General features: G+C 38.9%; 1 protein-coding gene and 1 long non-coding RNA gene across 3 annotated transcripts in view; one reads left to right on the forward strand and one right to left on the reverse strand.

Moving 5' to 3' along the window:
- Positions 1-16,863, forward strand: part of LOC134730985 (uncharacterized) — a 304,042-nt gene that overhangs the window by 162,774 nt on the left and 124,405 nt on the right. The window lies entirely within an intron of this gene.
- FABP12 (fatty acid binding protein 12) overlaps positions 1-16,863 on the reverse strand; it is a 36,499-nt gene that overhangs the window by 10,923 nt on the left and 8,713 nt on the right. Inside the window, exon 2 of the mRNA XM_034966276.3 lies at positions 3,750-3,875. The gene's annotated coding sequence lies outside the window, so the exon portion shown is untranslated. The remainder of the gene's footprint in view (positions 1-3,749; positions 3,876-16,863) is intronic.

Here is a 16,863-nt window from a genome sequence, read left to right on the forward strand (position 1 = left end):
TTTCTACTGGGGTGCTCATCCTTAGTCTGCTGCCCATCCATTCTTGCCTTCTCTTGATTGTATGTATGAAGCAGCACCCTTGTTGGCTAATCATCTATTTTGCCTCTATGGATTCAGTGTTATTTTAATCATCTCCATAACCCCTTTTGGGTCAAACACCCTTAGCTGTGCCTTCAGCCTTGCCCTATTTTATGGTGAAGTGCAATCAATCCCCTGGTTTCTGGCAGTAATGTGCTGCCATCTGGCCCAGATTGAATCAAATTCTCTTCATTCCCATTGCTACCAATGAGCTGAACTCTAACAAACCAACAAGAGCAACCACTGAAACTCTTAATGATGCTGTGGCCCCTCTCACCAGTGCATTCCTGATGGCCCAGTAAATATGGAACATAATTATCTGTTGCTCTTCTGATGTATATACACATATACATGCACACACACAATTTTTCTTTCTATAGAAAAGTATTGTGACTATATTTATTCATAACAGAAGTACAGATCTCATAACTTTCCTACAAAGCAGGAGAGGAAAGCCCCAGCATGCAAGATTTTCCAGTCTTTTGGTATATTAAACTTGAGTTATTTCAACGAAGCAATTTGAAGTGTATTGGAGCTGGACAAGACATAGTGGGCACTCTGTAGATATTGGCATGCAAGGAGAACTCAGGCCTTACTCATTTGCAACTAATTCAATAAACACTTGAGTGCCTACTAAAGGAAAGATCCCTAGGATAGGTCTTTCCCACCACTGAGTTTATAATGGGGATTGAAATAGACATCCAAAATGTTTCCAACTCTGTGAAAGAGAATCTGAAACTACACTGAATTCCTTCATGTTTCCCTGTGGGTATCTAGCAATACAGTACACAGCTGGAGAACAAGTTGATATTTTAGATCAGGGGTTGGCAAACTATGACCCATATACTAAATCCAGCTGCCATGTGTAGATAAAGTTTTATTAAAACACAACCACACTTATTCCTTTACATATTATCTATGGTTGCTTTTGTGCTGCAATAGTGAGGTTGAGTAATTATAACAAACATATGACTGGCAAAGCCTGAAATATTTACTACTGGCTCTTCACAGAAAAAATATTTGTCAACCCCTGTTTTAGAGTCTCAAGTATAAATTTTTAAAACTGGGGATCATAACTTAACAACTACTATAGGCTTTCTTTTCTTGGGATAGAAGAATGGTGGATACCATTTTTCATTTAACAGATTTTTCATCAAAAGACATTTTTATATTTATGCCATGGATAAAGCCAACAGAAAAATTAACATAAGGAGCCAAACTCTGGCATTTATAAAAGTAACATGAGATGGTTATCATTCAAATATATGGAATATTTTTTAAATCACTCTAAGTGCTGTACGACAGAAAGATACAAGAATCAAAAATTAATTGTGTAAGGAAATTGAGGAAAGAAACCTAGTTTAAAAAGCTGTCCTGCTATCTGCTTCTTCCTGAGTCTAAACTGGAGTGGTTAATGAGCCTGTTAAATTATAAAGTTTCTTCAGAAATAGCCCTCAGTAGCTATAAAATTCTTCTACTTTTTTTTTATCACCTTAGCAATATTAAGCCTTCAAGTTTTCCATGCGGTTCTAATGCACTTGGATTAAAACCATTCTGTAAGGAAAAAAATTTACAGGGGCTTTTTAAAGTAAAATGTATTGAAAATGGAGGAAGTTCACTAGAAAAATTTAAGTGCTGTGGCAAACAAAAATTAGCGACCTAAATACCTGCATGAGTCTCTTCTTATATTGGGTGGGCTTTGTAGGAAGGGCATTAACGGAACTGGGTCATCTCTTAGTATTTTCTGGCTAAGAACATCGGGAAACTTGGCCATTCATGAGGCTCAGGGTGTTTCTGCCTTGGTGCTGCTACTGAAATGCACACCTGGAGGTGGGCAGTGGACAGGAAGCTGAGCTGAATGGCTGGGATGAGGCACGTAGTCTTCCAAGCAAGCAGTAACATGGCACTGCTCCATGCCAACATTCTTCACACACTTCAACTTTTTTTTAATAGGGTTGGGAATTGTGTTAGACCATTTTTGTGTTGCTATAAAGGAATACCTGAGACTGGTAACTTATAAAGAAAAGTGGTTTAATTGGTTCATGGTTCTGCAGACTGTACTGGAAGTATGGTGCCAGCATCTGCTTCTGATGAGGGCCTCAGGAAGCTTACAATCATGGCAGAAGGCAAATGGGGAGCTGGTGTATCACATGGCAAGAGCTAGAGCAAGGGACAGAGATCGGGAGGTGCCATGCTTTTTTAAACAACCAGATCTTGTGTGAGCTCAGAGCAAGAACTCACTCATTATTACAAGGGCAGCACCAAGCCGTTCATGGAGGATCTGCCCCCACGACCTAAACACCTCCCACCAGGCCCCACCTCCAACACTGGGGATTATTACATCTCAATATGAGATTTGGAGGGTGTAAGCACCCAAACTATATCTGAAATTGTAGTGGGTTGAACTGTGTCCACCACAAAAGATACGTTCAAGCCTTAATCCCCAGTACACTTGTAAATGTGACCTTCTTTAGAAATGGGATCTTTGCAGATGCTAATTAAGGATCTCAGGTTGAGACTGTATTGGATTTAGGCAAACTCTAAATTCAATAACATATGTTCTTATAAGAGAAAGGAGAGGGAGATTTAAGACATATGGAGACAAAAGAAAAGGACACATGAAGATAGCAATTGACGAGCTGCCATAAGCCTAGGGACACCATGGATTGTCAGCAGCCACCAGAAGCCAGAAGAGAGGCATGAAAAAGATTCTCCCCCAGAGCCTTCTAGAAGCTACCAACACCTTAGTTTCTGTCTCTGGCCTCCAAATCTGTAGGAGAACACATTTCTGTTGTTTTAAGCCTCTAAGTTTGTGGCAATTTGTTGTGGCAGCCCCAGGAAAGTAATACAGAGAAAAATCTCATTTTAAAGAATCTTAGGGACCTTTATGTTTTATTTTAATTTTTATTACTTTTTAATTTTTTTATTGTTTTTGAGATGGAGTCTTGCTGTCACCCAGGCAGGAGTGCAGTGTGCAATATCAGCTCACTGCAACCTCCACCTCCTGGGTTCAAGAGATTCTCATATCTCAACATCCCAAGTAGCTGGGATTACAGGCGTGCACCACCACACCCAGCTAATTTTTGTGTTTTTGATAGAGATGGGATTTTGCCATGTTGGCCAGGCTGGTCTCAAACTTCTGACCTCAAGTTATCTGCCCACCTCGGCCTCCCAATGTGCTGAGATTACAGATGTGAGCCACCAAGCCTGGCTACCTTTATGTTTTAAATAAAAAGTTTATTTTATTATGTAAAATGCCATTTAAACTTATTTGCAATTGTCTTTATTACACAGAATTGTTTTTTGTCAGTTAAAAATGATAATACTTTTCATCATATTCACCAAGGATAAAGGTAATTTTTATAAGTAATAGTAAGTTATTATGATAATGGAATAAAAGGCTGAATAATAATTATAATAATTATATGATAAAATTATATAAATTAAATTTTTTCTGAAGTTCATGTAAGAAAAATATTTTCCTTACTTCTTTAGTTTTTTTTTTTTTTTTTTTCTAATCTCTCCCTCCTTCATCACCCGCTCCCGTCAATTTTCTTTTGGAATCTTTGTAATCATACAACATCTTTTGCGTGAATACTGAAGAACTTAAGATTTAGGCAATAAAATAAATTAGTTGATGCTGGTAAACAGCATGCTATGTGATTCCTTACTCTGTTTTAGAATTTCAGCAGACTGCTCACTGAAGGCTGGTCTTAGGGTTGAGTGCTGGCTTGCTGGTGCTGTCTGCTTCTGAGCAATCATGTGATTCAGACAAATCAAAATAATACACGGAATTCCTGGAGGGATGAATAAAGACAGCAAGGTCAGACCCAGGCAGCCTGAAGGCCTATGATTCAGACCCTGCTGGGTTCCCAGGCTCTCCCACCCTTTGCTTCTTACAGCTGGAGCTGTTGGGACCCCACCTGCTGCCTGAGCACTTGCCCCCAGGCTCTCGGCCAATTACGCTTTAATCAGATTATTGCAGAGTAGCAGTAACCTCATGGTTCTCAAGCCTGACTTGCATTTGTAAAAATGCCAACTCCTATGAGCCGGCATAGGTCAGAATTGCCAAGGACAAAGCCTGGGAATATATATTTCTAAAATTATTCCCAGGCAATTCTGACTGAAGTCTAAGGCTCAGCAACTAAGGACAAATGTTCTAGACCAGTAGTTCTCAAAGTGTGGGCTTTGGACTAGGTGGCATCACCATCACCAAAGAACTTTTTAGAAATGCACATTCTTGGCCCCAGCCCCAGGCCTGCTGAATCAGAAACTGAAAAAAGAGCATAGTTTTATAAGTCCTCCAAGTGATTCTGATGCATGCTCAAATATGAGAACCATTGACCACACTTAGACTCACTTCCAAAGAACAGAGTGTGAAAAGGGAAAAATAATAACTTTAGCAAACTGGTAAATATCACATTAACCACAGGATCAAGTTTAATATCCCCAGTGTAAAGTCATGCTGTCATGTACCCTCTGCTAGGATGCAATGAGAAGGCATTTCACTTCTGTGGTCTTCCTAAACACTCATAACCCAAATTTAATCTTCATGTAATCTCAGATATATGAAGACAAAATTGAGGGATATTCTACAAAATACTCTTCAAACTATCAAGGTCATGAGTCACAAGGAAAACCTGGGAAATTGTCACAGATCTGTGGAAACTAAGGAAACATGATGACCAAATGCAATGTGGGATCCCAAATTGGATCCTGGAACAGAAAGAAACATTAGTAGAACAAATGGAGAAATCCAAATAAAGTCTATAGTTTAGTTGCTAGTATTGTAGCAATGTTCATTTATTGGTTTTGACAAATGTACACGTTAGATGTTAACATTAGGGGAAGCAGGATGAAGGGTGTGTGGGAGCTCTGTACTGTATTTGCAACTTCTCTGTAAACCAAAAATTATTTCAACATTTAAAAACAAATCAAGGCCAGTCGCGGTGGCTCACGCCTGTAATCCCAGCACTTTGGGAGGCCGAGGCGGGTGGATCACGAGGTCAGGAGTTCAAGACCAGTCTGGCCAAGATAGTGAAACCTCATCTCTACTAAAAATACAAAAAATTAGCCAGGTTTGGTGGTGGGTGCCTATAATCCCAGCTACTTGGGAGGCTGAGGTAGAGAACTGCTTAAACCCGGGAGGTGGAGGTTGCAGTGAGCCGAGATCATGCCACTGCACTGCAGCCTGGTTGACAGAGTGAGACTCTGTCTCAAAAAAAAAAAAAAAAAAAAAAAAAAATCAACAAATATAAAAAGACACACACACAAAGCGTGTATCACAGATATGCAGTATCTGCATCACCTGGAAGCTTCTTAGCATTGCAGATGATCAGAACCATCTCCAGATTTACTGAATCAAAAACGTGCATTTTTCAAAAGATTTCTTTGGTGAATTGTTTAAACATACAATAAAATTTGAGAAGCCCTGTTGTTTACCATCAGCCTGGGAATTAACATTAGCTCAATCTTGTCTGGACCTGAAATACATATCAGTTTCGATTATTGAGCATCTGTGTACTTTTGAGACCCCCACGCTCAATTTGCAAACTAATTCTGACTGCTAAGTTTCTGAGCAATTCCCCTGGCCTCAGTCCTTGCATGGTAACACCCCTGATGAGGCTCAGACCATATCTTGTGTTTGCAAGGTTTTTTCTTTTTTAACTGAATGGAGTTTTGCCTTTGATCCCTTACTCTGTGCCTGTGGACCTGCTACCTGCCAAAGGCTTCCCTCTTGCTGACAGTCAACCTGCCTGGTATTTTAAGTACTGCCTTCTAGAAGTCTCCATGTGTCTCCCATGCTGACTATACTTGGATTTCTATCTATTGTTACTATAACCTCAGATGTTGTGCTTTACTTGTCAGATCCGACCATGACTTGGAAGTATCCAGAAATAGGACAGCGTGTAGAAAATACTTCCCAATCAACAGCTCAACAAATAGGACTGGACTTCCAGGAGTCCCAGTGTTTAAAAAAAAAAAAAAAAAAGACAAAGAAAACCTTTCAACAGGATCTGAGCCTAGAAGTAATGTCTAGGAGCCACTAGAGGTCTGGGAATAAAACTAGAAAGGTAAACAACTTCCTCTAGGGCCAGACTTTCTTTACTTTTGTGTCAGTGAAGTCTCAAAAACAAGAACCTACTGACTCTGTAAAGACAATTTGCTGATGGAGTGTTGTTATAAAATCCCAGCCAGAATGGAGAAAATGGAAACTTCCCGGGAGCTACTGGCCTTGACCTTCTTCTCTTGAGGAAAGGGAACGAAGTGAAATGCTGAAAGTTAAACATCAGGAGAACTTACTCTTAAAAATCAGGAGAACTTACTCCTTAAAAATGTTCCTGACCCAGTCTGTCATAAGGGAGCCTGGGGGGGGTCTTGCTTTATATAGGGTAACACTGGACACTCGCCTTGGGGCATCTTGGCAACTATCATCTTTGGGAAATATGGTCTGAATGGGACCATGGCACAGGGATTTTTAAGGGAACAGGAAGACCAGCAGTCAAATGACTTGGAGGTAATTGAGGCAACCCTACAAGGACCCGAAAGCTAGAACCAACCTGGTGAGAGGACATAGGGAAAAGCTTATGGGATTCCACATCTCTCTGAGTCATAAATGAGCTCTGGTTGGGGCTGGATATTCCCACAAGTCTACAGGTGGGGGTTAGGTCATGGATAACCAATATGCAACTCTCTGGGAGTGCAGAGTGTACTCAAGTTGCAGTGATCTGCAGACAAGCCATTGGGTCACTAATCCATATTTACGCATGTACCCATTTCTAACTTTTATGTGTCTGATTTCTAATCTCCTCTTTTGAAAAGGTCTATTCTTGTTGCTGATGAACTGAGAAAAGATTTTCCCACATTTTGAGCAGAATAGAGATGACATTAATATCTTTCACAACATCAGTGATTAAAACAGTTGCAAAATTTGGTGAGTCAGGATAGCTGGCAGGGGTGGGAGGTGTGGAGGACAAAGACTACCTGACAGCATTGGCCCCTTGCTGCTGTGGAAAAGGCAACCTGTGCTCTAAGGGTTGACTTCAGTGAAAACTGTGGGAAGAAAATCCACTGTTCTATCAAAAGCTTTATAAAATATTCTGATATAATCTCCAATTTAGGACTTTTAAGCTTAACATTTTCACACTTCGGAGTCTAAAAATTACAAAGAAATATCCAGTAGTAAAAGACATTGTCATTGAAGGCAGAGCACTTCCATCTCTGGCTTTGTGATCATACATGTACTTACGAAACTAATTAGCTTCAGGCTAGGCGGTATGTGAGTAATTTATCCCTCCCATATTAACATCAACTGTGAAATCTAAACTAAATGATGACATTCCAGAAACAATTGCATATGATAATTCTTCAGCAGGTTTGGGCAATGTAGAGTAGCTTTCATGAGAGACTACATCATCTTATGCTATTTTAATGATTATGGCTCTACTGGAAAGGAACACAAGGTGGAAAACTAGTTTAGCGCCTGGGTTCTGGTTCAAGTCAAAGTGAAGATGATGAGCAAGCACTATTTTAAAATTAATTTAGGAGATTATTGGTAATTGATGAGAAGTTATGTTTCAGAGATGCCTAAAACAAACACTGACACTTCTGAAAACAAGTGAGATGTTCTCATTAACCTTTAAGTATATAAAAGTATGTATACCCTGATCACAAATATGAAAAAGCAAAATGACTGGAATGAAGTGCACTCAATGGTTAATGGTGATTGTCTTAGATGGTGAGGTTAAGAGTAAGTTGTTTTTCTTTCTATTTTTCAATAATTTCAATTTATCTAAAATTGTTCTATAGTTAGAAGAATAAATTCTGTCTTAAAAAATATGTTCAACAAGGACTTGTGATGCTGATAGGATTAAGAGTTCATATCAGAAATTATTGTAAAGTGCCCTCCCAGTGGTACCAGGCAGAAAATAGGCCATCCAAAAGGAGTTTTATAGGAAAGAGAGAGAGACAGAGAGATGAGTGTATTTTGAATAACCTACGGGTTAGTACACTTACAGTGTCTAACAGGAAGTTGGCTAAACAGATATAGAGCACAGGAAATAAAGATCTGGATCAGAAAAATACGTGGTGGTCTGGAGTAGGTAAGTTCACTCTAGGTTACAGTGTAAAGTAAGAGGAGCAGGTACAGAACTATGGGGAAAACTATCATATAAGGAGGCATCAGAATAACAAATAATGGAGGCAACTGAAAAGGGAGGAGTTTATTAGATTCCTAGGGCTGTTGTAATGAATTACCGTTAACTGGGTGGCTTATGACAACAGAAATGTGTTCTCTAGAAGCTCTGGAGGGTACTCTAGACGTTCTGGAGGGTAGAAGTCTGAAAATGAGATGTTGGCAGGGACATGCTCCCTCTGAAGTTTCTAGGGGAAAATTCGGCCTTGCCTTTTCCAGCTTCTGGTGGTTCCAGGTTCCCCTGCTTGTGGTTGGATCACACCAATCTCTGCCTCCATCTTAACATTGCTTTCTCCTCTTTTATTTCTTACAAGGAAACTTGTCATTAGATTTAGGGCTTAAATCACACCCCTAGGTTTCTCCCATTAGAGTGTGGACATATTTTTTTGAGGGTGACCATTCAATCTATTACTGAGGGAGAGTGATCAGACAATTGTGAGAACTATGGGGAACAAGGTCTCTTAATATCTTTGTATGAGTCAGGCAATGAGAAGTTCTGCAGTTAAAAAGAAAAAAAAAAGACCTGCTTAATTTTGGGTAACATACCTTTCTCCAAATGCACTTGGCACTCTTTTCTCCCAGAGTAAATACAAAGATGAATAAGACCCAATCCCAGACCTCATGAGATCCGGTGGGAGAGAGAAGTATGTAATCAAAATAACTGCAGTGACCTGTTCAAGTGCTAAAATAGAAAAATATCTTAAGTATAATGGAAGCCCAGTGAGAGGTAAAAGTAATTTTCTTCAGGATCAAAGAAGAGTTTACTGAGTGGAAACTCTGATTTTAAAATGATATTGTGTAATTCCAGGAAGAGATTTTATGGCCAATGGCGTAGAGGCCAGGAAGTACTTACAGAGTGTTTAGGAGACTGAGAGGTTGGGTAACTCTTTTTCTTTTTGGGACAGTTTCATTCTTGTTGCCCAGGCTGGAGTGCAATGGTGCAGTCTTAGCTCACTGCAACCTCCACCTCCCGGGTTCAAGCGATTCTCCTGCCTCAGCCTCCCAAATAGCTGGGATTACAGGCACCTGCCACCATACCCGACTAGAGGTTGGGTAACTCTTGGGCATAAGTGAACAAGAAGTTGTGGCAGAGACTAGGACTGTCAGCAGAACATAAAGGGCCTCGTGCTCCATTCTAATCTAGATCTGGAAAACTAAAGGGAGTCACTGGGAAACAAGGGGATTTTTTCAAATAGAGAGGGACATGATTGGACTTCTCTTTCAGGAAGATTACATTATGTGGATGATTGATTAAAATGACAACTAGAGTTTGAGAGACTAATCAGTTTAAATTAATGAGTGTTTTTAAATGAATTCATTAAAAATTAGTCCAGTGAAAGAGCTGGAATTAGTCTAGCATTTTGAAAAGATTTGTGGTCAAATACATTGAAAATGGATGAAGGCTATAAATAATCCTGCAGTTTTGTTTTTTATTTCAATAAGGGCTTGCTTAATTTTATGTACTTTTCTCCAAATGCATTCAACAGTCACCTCTCACAATGTAAAAGGATGACCCCAATTATTTCTCTTTTCTGAGTTGTTAGAAAGTTGTTTCTAATTACTTCGAAAACTGGTTTTCTATTTTACAAGATTCCAAATAGTGTTTTAAAAGTTTTTTGGACTTAAAGGACTATATTATAGGGATGTTTTCAATCCAGAGACTCATTCAGGGTCACTCATTCTCCCCACATATTCCTTATCTCTAGCTTCAAGTTCATGGGCTGAATCAATCCACTTGGGAATCTTCTCTAGAAAGTCATAGGTCCACTCTCTACCTGAATGCAGCCCACTCTCATCCCTGGAGTTGTTCCTTTAGTCTGGATACACAATTAGTAAGATACCAAGATCTCACAATTTAGTGGAAGGTTGAAATGTCATGAGTATCCTAGGGCTTTTGCTTTGCACCTTCATCAATTAATGACTTCATCATACACTGTCCCCTGCAAAGTTACCGTACATAGTGGGGGTATATATAGATAATTTATTGGAATGACAATGGTTCTTAGACGTAGCCTAATGCTTTTGCTTATGTCTCTGTTATCAAGCCAGTCACAACGTGATCTGTTTCTTGCCAATCAATTTCAGAAAAGAGATGAAAACCTGAAAGTGTTGTTTATGACAAGTGATTTTTATTTTCTTTACAAAACTAATGCAGTAAATGCAGCACCAGAGTTTAGTTTCTGCCTTTTCATTATAGGAATCTTAACTATTGTGTCATAAATTTCAAAATGGCTGGGCGCGGCGGCTCACGCCTGTAATCCCAGCACTTTGGGAGGTGGAGGTGGGTGGATCACGAGGTCAGGAGATGTAGACCATCCTGGCTAACATGGTGAAACCCCGTCTCTACTAAAAATACAAAAAAAAAAAAAAAAAAAAAAGTAGCTGGGTGTGGTGGCGGGCGCCTATAGTTCCAGCTACTCGGAAGGCTGAGGCAGGAGAATGGCGTCAACCTGGGAGGTGGAGTGAGCTGGGATTGTGCCACTGCACTCCAGCCTGGGTGACAGAGCGAGACTCCGTCTCAAAATAAAATAAAACAAAATAAAATAAAATAAAATAAAATAAAAATTTCAAAATATAATTTAAGGTTTAATGTATATAGTAGCCCCACATACAGATTTTCCTGTGTCATTTTTTTCATCCAAGAAAACTTCTGTGATAAAATGTCAACTGGTAACCCTTGCATATTTTGTTTCGACGTCTTCACTGTTACTGAATCAAATTAGCCCAACATGGAGAGCCTCCTGTCTTCACACGCCCACCTCAAGTCACAGAACACCCAGGTTTTGTTTGAAGCTAGACCCTTGGCATATAGCATTTTTCCTCAGGCTGTTATTACTTGCTCAAGCAGGTTCCTAAGAGTTCTTTGCAAAAACTCACTTGTTCCTTTTATGTTTATTTTCTGAGTAACATGAGGAAGAAAGAAAGGGAAAAAAGTCAGAAGTTCCCACACTTACAGCTAGAGAGAAGATGAAAAGCGGAAGTTGAATAGCTAGTGACAATTTAGAAATAAAAGTAGCCCTTCACCAGCTCACAGAGTCCTGACACAGGGACCAAGTTTAATTCAACATTTTGTATTGCAAAGTTTGCATTTCACCAAACTGTGTGTTTGTGTGAACACAGGCACACCACCGGCAAATGTGGAGTTCACACATACACACCACAGACAAATGAATGGACAATTCAAAAGTGTGCTCCTCTCTTCATTTCCCTATGTAGTCCTAGCATTACACAATGACCTTTAAGGTCTCTGAGAGTCAATGAAAATTAAGCATGTTATTGCAAGTAAGGTTTGGGACCAAATGAGTTCATTTGATCACGTTCCAGTTTCTTAATTACTATGCCTTCATTTTAATAAGAGAAATTTCACACAAACTATAACTGCTCTTCTTTTTAGCAGGTACTGACAGAAATATAGCATAAATAATTGCAGCATATCCTGTGATTAATATTTACCGTCTTATCTCTTCCCTGGAGTGGGACAGTGGAATCCACAAAGCCAACAATTAAAATGAGACATTATCACGTTTTAGTCCCAGATAATGTATCTATCATTTAATTTTTCATAACTCATTCATTCAATACACATTTCATGTGTATTAAGTTTTTGTGCCCACAGAATTCCTGCCAGTGTCAGAAATAGGATGAGAACACCAACTTTTGAAGGAAAGGGAGTTCACTTTTGATCAGCATCTGCTATGTGACAAATAACTTGTCATCTCATTTATTCTTCAAAACCATCATTATTGATATAGGTATTGTTATTCCCGTCCTATAAACATGGTGAACTGAGGCTTAGAGAAGTGAAAGAACTTTTACAGAATTCATACAGAAAGGAAAATGGTCAAATATTTGACCCATTCAATCAAATATTTGACCTGCTACACATCTGGCACTGCCCTGGGTACCGGAGATATACCATGATACCAAAAGGAGAAAGATTCCTTCCTCTCATCTCTTTTCACAGTAACTGTGATTCTCAGTCCTGGTTGAGAATACACTGGAATCACCTGGAGAACTTCTAAAACATACTGGTGCCCAATGTCCACCCCTGGTAATTAAATCAGAAGCTCTGGAAATGAAACCTGAGCATAGGGATTTTCAAAAATCCACCAAGTGATTCTAAAGTGAATCCAGGGCTGAGAATCTTTTCTTGTATTAGATTATGCTGTATGCTGTATGCTGCATATGTTTTGAGGTCACTACCCTCAAAACACATTGTACAGAAATGCATATAAATAGAACACACTTAGGAAACTATTTTAAGGGGATATAAAAGGAAATTTGAAATTGTGTGAGATATATTCAAAGTGTTGGAGTTTACAAAAGGAAAAATGACTTTTGGATTGGGATGAGATCATGCAAGTATAACTTTTTAAATAAAGGGAATGTCGAGGGGCCACTTGAATGTAGGATATACTTTTGACTAAAGAAATGTTTCTCAAACTTTGGTATGTATCAGAATCATTTATGAAACTTGGTAAAATGCAGATACCCAGGCCCTGTGTTACTCCCACAAGGTCGGGCCTCTCTATACTTTGCTAGTTCTGATGATTACAACACACAGTACAGTCTGGTAATCATCAGGAGAGAATTTTGAAGACATTCTTGGCAGATAAGAAAGTGGTTTTTACTGGGAGACAAAGAAAGGCTAGAATGAGTATAGCATGTATGGTGTGGGGGTGGGGCTAATACTGTTAAGGAAATCTACATAATTTAGATAGAAGATGTGATGATTAATTTTGTGTGTCAATGTAGCTGGGCCACAGTGCCTTGATATTTGGTCAAATATTATTCTGAATGTTTCTGTGAAAATACTTTTTGCATGAGATTAACACTTAAACAGACAGACGTTGACTAAAGCAGATTACCCTCCATAATGAGGATGAGCCTCATCCAATCAGTTGAGGATCTTGATACAACAAACACTGACCTCTCCCAAACAACAAGGAGTTGTCAGCAAACTGCCTGTAGGACTCAGACTACAATTCTTTCCTGGGTCTCCAGTGCCAGCTTCACCTGAAGATTTTGGACTTGACCCTCCATGATAGTGTGAGCCAGTTCATCTCTTTCAATCTCTCTCTCTCTTTCGCCTCTACACAGACACACACACACACACACACACACACACACACATGCACGTACACACCCTGGTTGGTTCTGTTTCTCTGGAAATCCCTAACAGAGAAGGAGAAATTAGAAAAATGACAGAATACATTGACAGAAGGCCTTGATGGACACGGTAAAGAGCTTGGTCTTTATCTGATTGGAATTCTGGAAGTTTTCAAATAAACCAAGGGAGCCTTCAGAGTACAGATGTTGCCTTTGCCACTCACAGACAGAGCAAACACCAGTGTATAGCATTGGTCAATCCCAGTTGTTATTTTCTTGTTAAAACTGGCACCACAGAAAGAGAAGCAGCTACGTAGAAACATGTAATTTATAGGGCAAGATTTAAAAGTTTGCTGAACTGTGAGTTTTCTTAATTGGTATACTAAGGAACCACTAAGATATTCACAGGGATAAAGTGCAATAGAAGTGAAATAGGGTACTGAAGAATGAGGCTGGAGATTTCAAATCCTTGATGCAGGTACTAACCTCATGTTCTGCTGTCATTTTGTGAGATGTTAAATCTGTGCTTTTTGATGCAGTAACCATGAAAAATTCCCTAGTGTTTAAAAAAATAAATCAGGTTAGACTTCAAATGATTTAAACAAAGAACACTAGAAATTTTGTAACCTACATTCCTAACTTTATTTTCAAAACTTTTTGCTCACGTACATCTTGTGTCCCCAGTGCCACTAGACAGATAGGAAAAGCTGCTGAATATGAATTTGCTTTAAAAATGTTGCTGAAATTATCTATGCTTATTATACTCTGTTATAGCTATGTAGTTAAGCGAATTTTCTCTGTTCTAGACCTATAAAGATTTTCTTCTGAATTTGTCTAAAATCTGTCCATTTTCTTTCCAGTGTATACTAGGCTGTGTTGAAATGCTACTTCATTCATTCATATACCCACTTATCCTATTCAGCATTTATTAAAGAAATATGTATTGGTTACCTACCTTAAATCTCACACAGTGCCAGCTACTGGGGATACAATACTGATCAAGACAAAAGATACAACCTTGTTCTCATTAGAGTCTTATAATATTTTTAAATGATGTCTCAGAATGAAAAGGTAAATAAGGTAAAATGTTCCAAATGATGCTGACCCAGTGACCTGATGAAACTGCATTGGTTTGCAAACATGTTGAGGTTTTCTTTGTTGGTGCTTGATTTCTAGAAACTGCATGGAGCAGAACTTTCATGAGTGGAGATTCTAATAGACATACTTTTCCAGGAGACATGTGATGTGAAGTAGTTTAAAGCTTTCCTCCTTCCTCACTTCCCCAACCTCTCCTCTCTTTCATTTCATGAGTATGTTCGAATCTCTACTAAGAACAAGGTTGGGTAAGGATATGGTGAGTGAAAACACAGTCTTTCCACTCCTAGAGCTTACAGTAAAGTAGGGGAATAAGGAAGGAATTTTTTAAAAATCACACAAATCAATGTAAGCTCTATTAAAAGTACAATTATTGAAAGGCACATATAGAAATGACAGAGGGAGCTCACTTAGTCTGGAGAGTCAGAAAAATTACCAAACCTAGGTACCTTTATTTCTATTTACAGAAAATTATAAAGTTCTATTCATGCAGTAGCTCAGTTAACTAGTATCAATCAATGTCAGGAATAACACGATTCTTTTCTCTGAAATGCTTTATAAAATGTCTGCTGTTAAATATCCCAGAAGAGGTTACTTTTCTTATTTGTATGGCCAGACAACTCTATTACATAATTGTGAGGAAGGTTAATTTCCCTTCAGAGTGGGTAAATAGTATCTGAGTTGAAAATGGATTCCCCCATAGGGCAAAAATAGAGACAACCAGAGCACTCTCTGCTACAATAACATTAAATATCCCTTCTGGATGTGCAAGTCCAAGTGGCTGCTATTTAATCATTATATATATTTGTCTTATGGGCTACAGAAATGGTCTTTAGGATCACCTGGAGAGCTGAAATACTGACTCCTGAGGTCCATCCCTAGACATGTTGATGGGTTTGATTTAACTGTGTTTTTAGAAGCTCTCTAAGTGATTCTAATGTGAAGCTATGATTTAAAACCATCAGGCAACAGTGATCTCAAACCTCAGGTTGCTGTCATTCTAAATGTGACCTACGTTCTCTGGTGTATGGAACAGTCTTGCCTATTATTCTCAAAGTTTTGCACTTTACCAGTGTTTTGACTCTGGGAAGAGAGGTCCCAGTATTCTCAGAAGTTAAGAAGCATTCTGTGCTAATCACATGTTATTGATCATTATTGGTTAATACATTTCAGAGGTGAAATACTCGTTTTATAAAAAGACTTAAGGCAGGGAATGTTTGGGGTACAATATGAAAAACTATGTGTGGGTTTGAAATGCATGTAAAAACTGAACCTTGTGACACAAAGTCTAGTGGGGATGTATATTGAAGTATATTTATCTCAAGAGACACTTAAACCAAAACAAAAATTTGCAGTTACAGTAACCATAAATTACAGTAGCTAGAATGCTGAGAAAAATTTCTATCCAAATTCAACTAGACTTAAACTATAGTAATGATTCTTAAGGCTAGACAGTGATGTGTGTGTCATGCTGGACCCCTAGTGACTTCAATAGGGATAACACTATGTTAGAGAGGCCTAATAGTTCTGGGTGTCTGCTGCTCCAAGTGTTCATCTCATTCATTCATTCATTCATGTATTAATCATTCAATCATGTAATAAATATTTAAGGGTCTAGTCGGGGCCCCATACTGTGCTAGCTTCTAGGATGTAGCAGAGAACAAGGCAAACGAGGTCCTTGTAATACAATGCTTATCATCTAATTTGGACCACAGACTAGCAAACAAGCAACAGCAGGAATCTGTGACTAATGCAAGCAGAGATCTGACATGGGGTACGAGGGAAACTCAACACAGGAGCAGCTCACCAATCTATGGGGTACAGAAAGGGCTTCCCTGAGAAAGTGACATTTAAGCAATAGCTTGAAGAATGAATAGGAACAGTGAGAAAAAGAAGAAAGTGGGGAAGAACATTCCAAGCGGAGATAACAACAATTACAAAAGCACAGGGTGTGAGAAACAGAGCAAGGTTCTTTAGGGCAGTTGGAAGAAGTTCAGTATAGTAGGAGCAGGTAGTGCCAAAGCAGGAAGTGTTACAACAGGAAACACTTAAGGAAGAAGGGTCAGGTCACAAATGCTTAAAAGAGATTAAATGGTACCCTAGGGTGTTGGCAGCTGTTGAAGAGATTTACACTGGGGAGTGATTTGATCAGATTTGGATTTTAACATGTTCACTCAGGCTACTGGATGGCAAGAGAGTTGGAGGCAGGATGAAAGGAGACTTGTTAGACTCTCAGAGGAAATAAGAGCGGAGAATGCTTGGAAGTAGGGTAATGACAATGAGGTAAAGAACACTGGATGAATTTGTGAGAAATTTAAGAAGAATCAGGGGCACCAATGCTTCATTTAAATTCCACAGAGGAAAGTAGCTTTTTTGGGTCTATTTTG

The sequence above is a fragment of the Pan paniscus genome, chromosome 7 (genome assembly GCF_029289425.2).
Source record: "Pan paniscus chromosome 7, NHGRI_mPanPan1-v2.0_pri, whole genome shotgun sequence".
Taxonomy (NCBI): domain Eukaryota; kingdom Metazoa; phylum Chordata; class Mammalia; order Primates; family Hominidae; genus Pan; species Pan paniscus.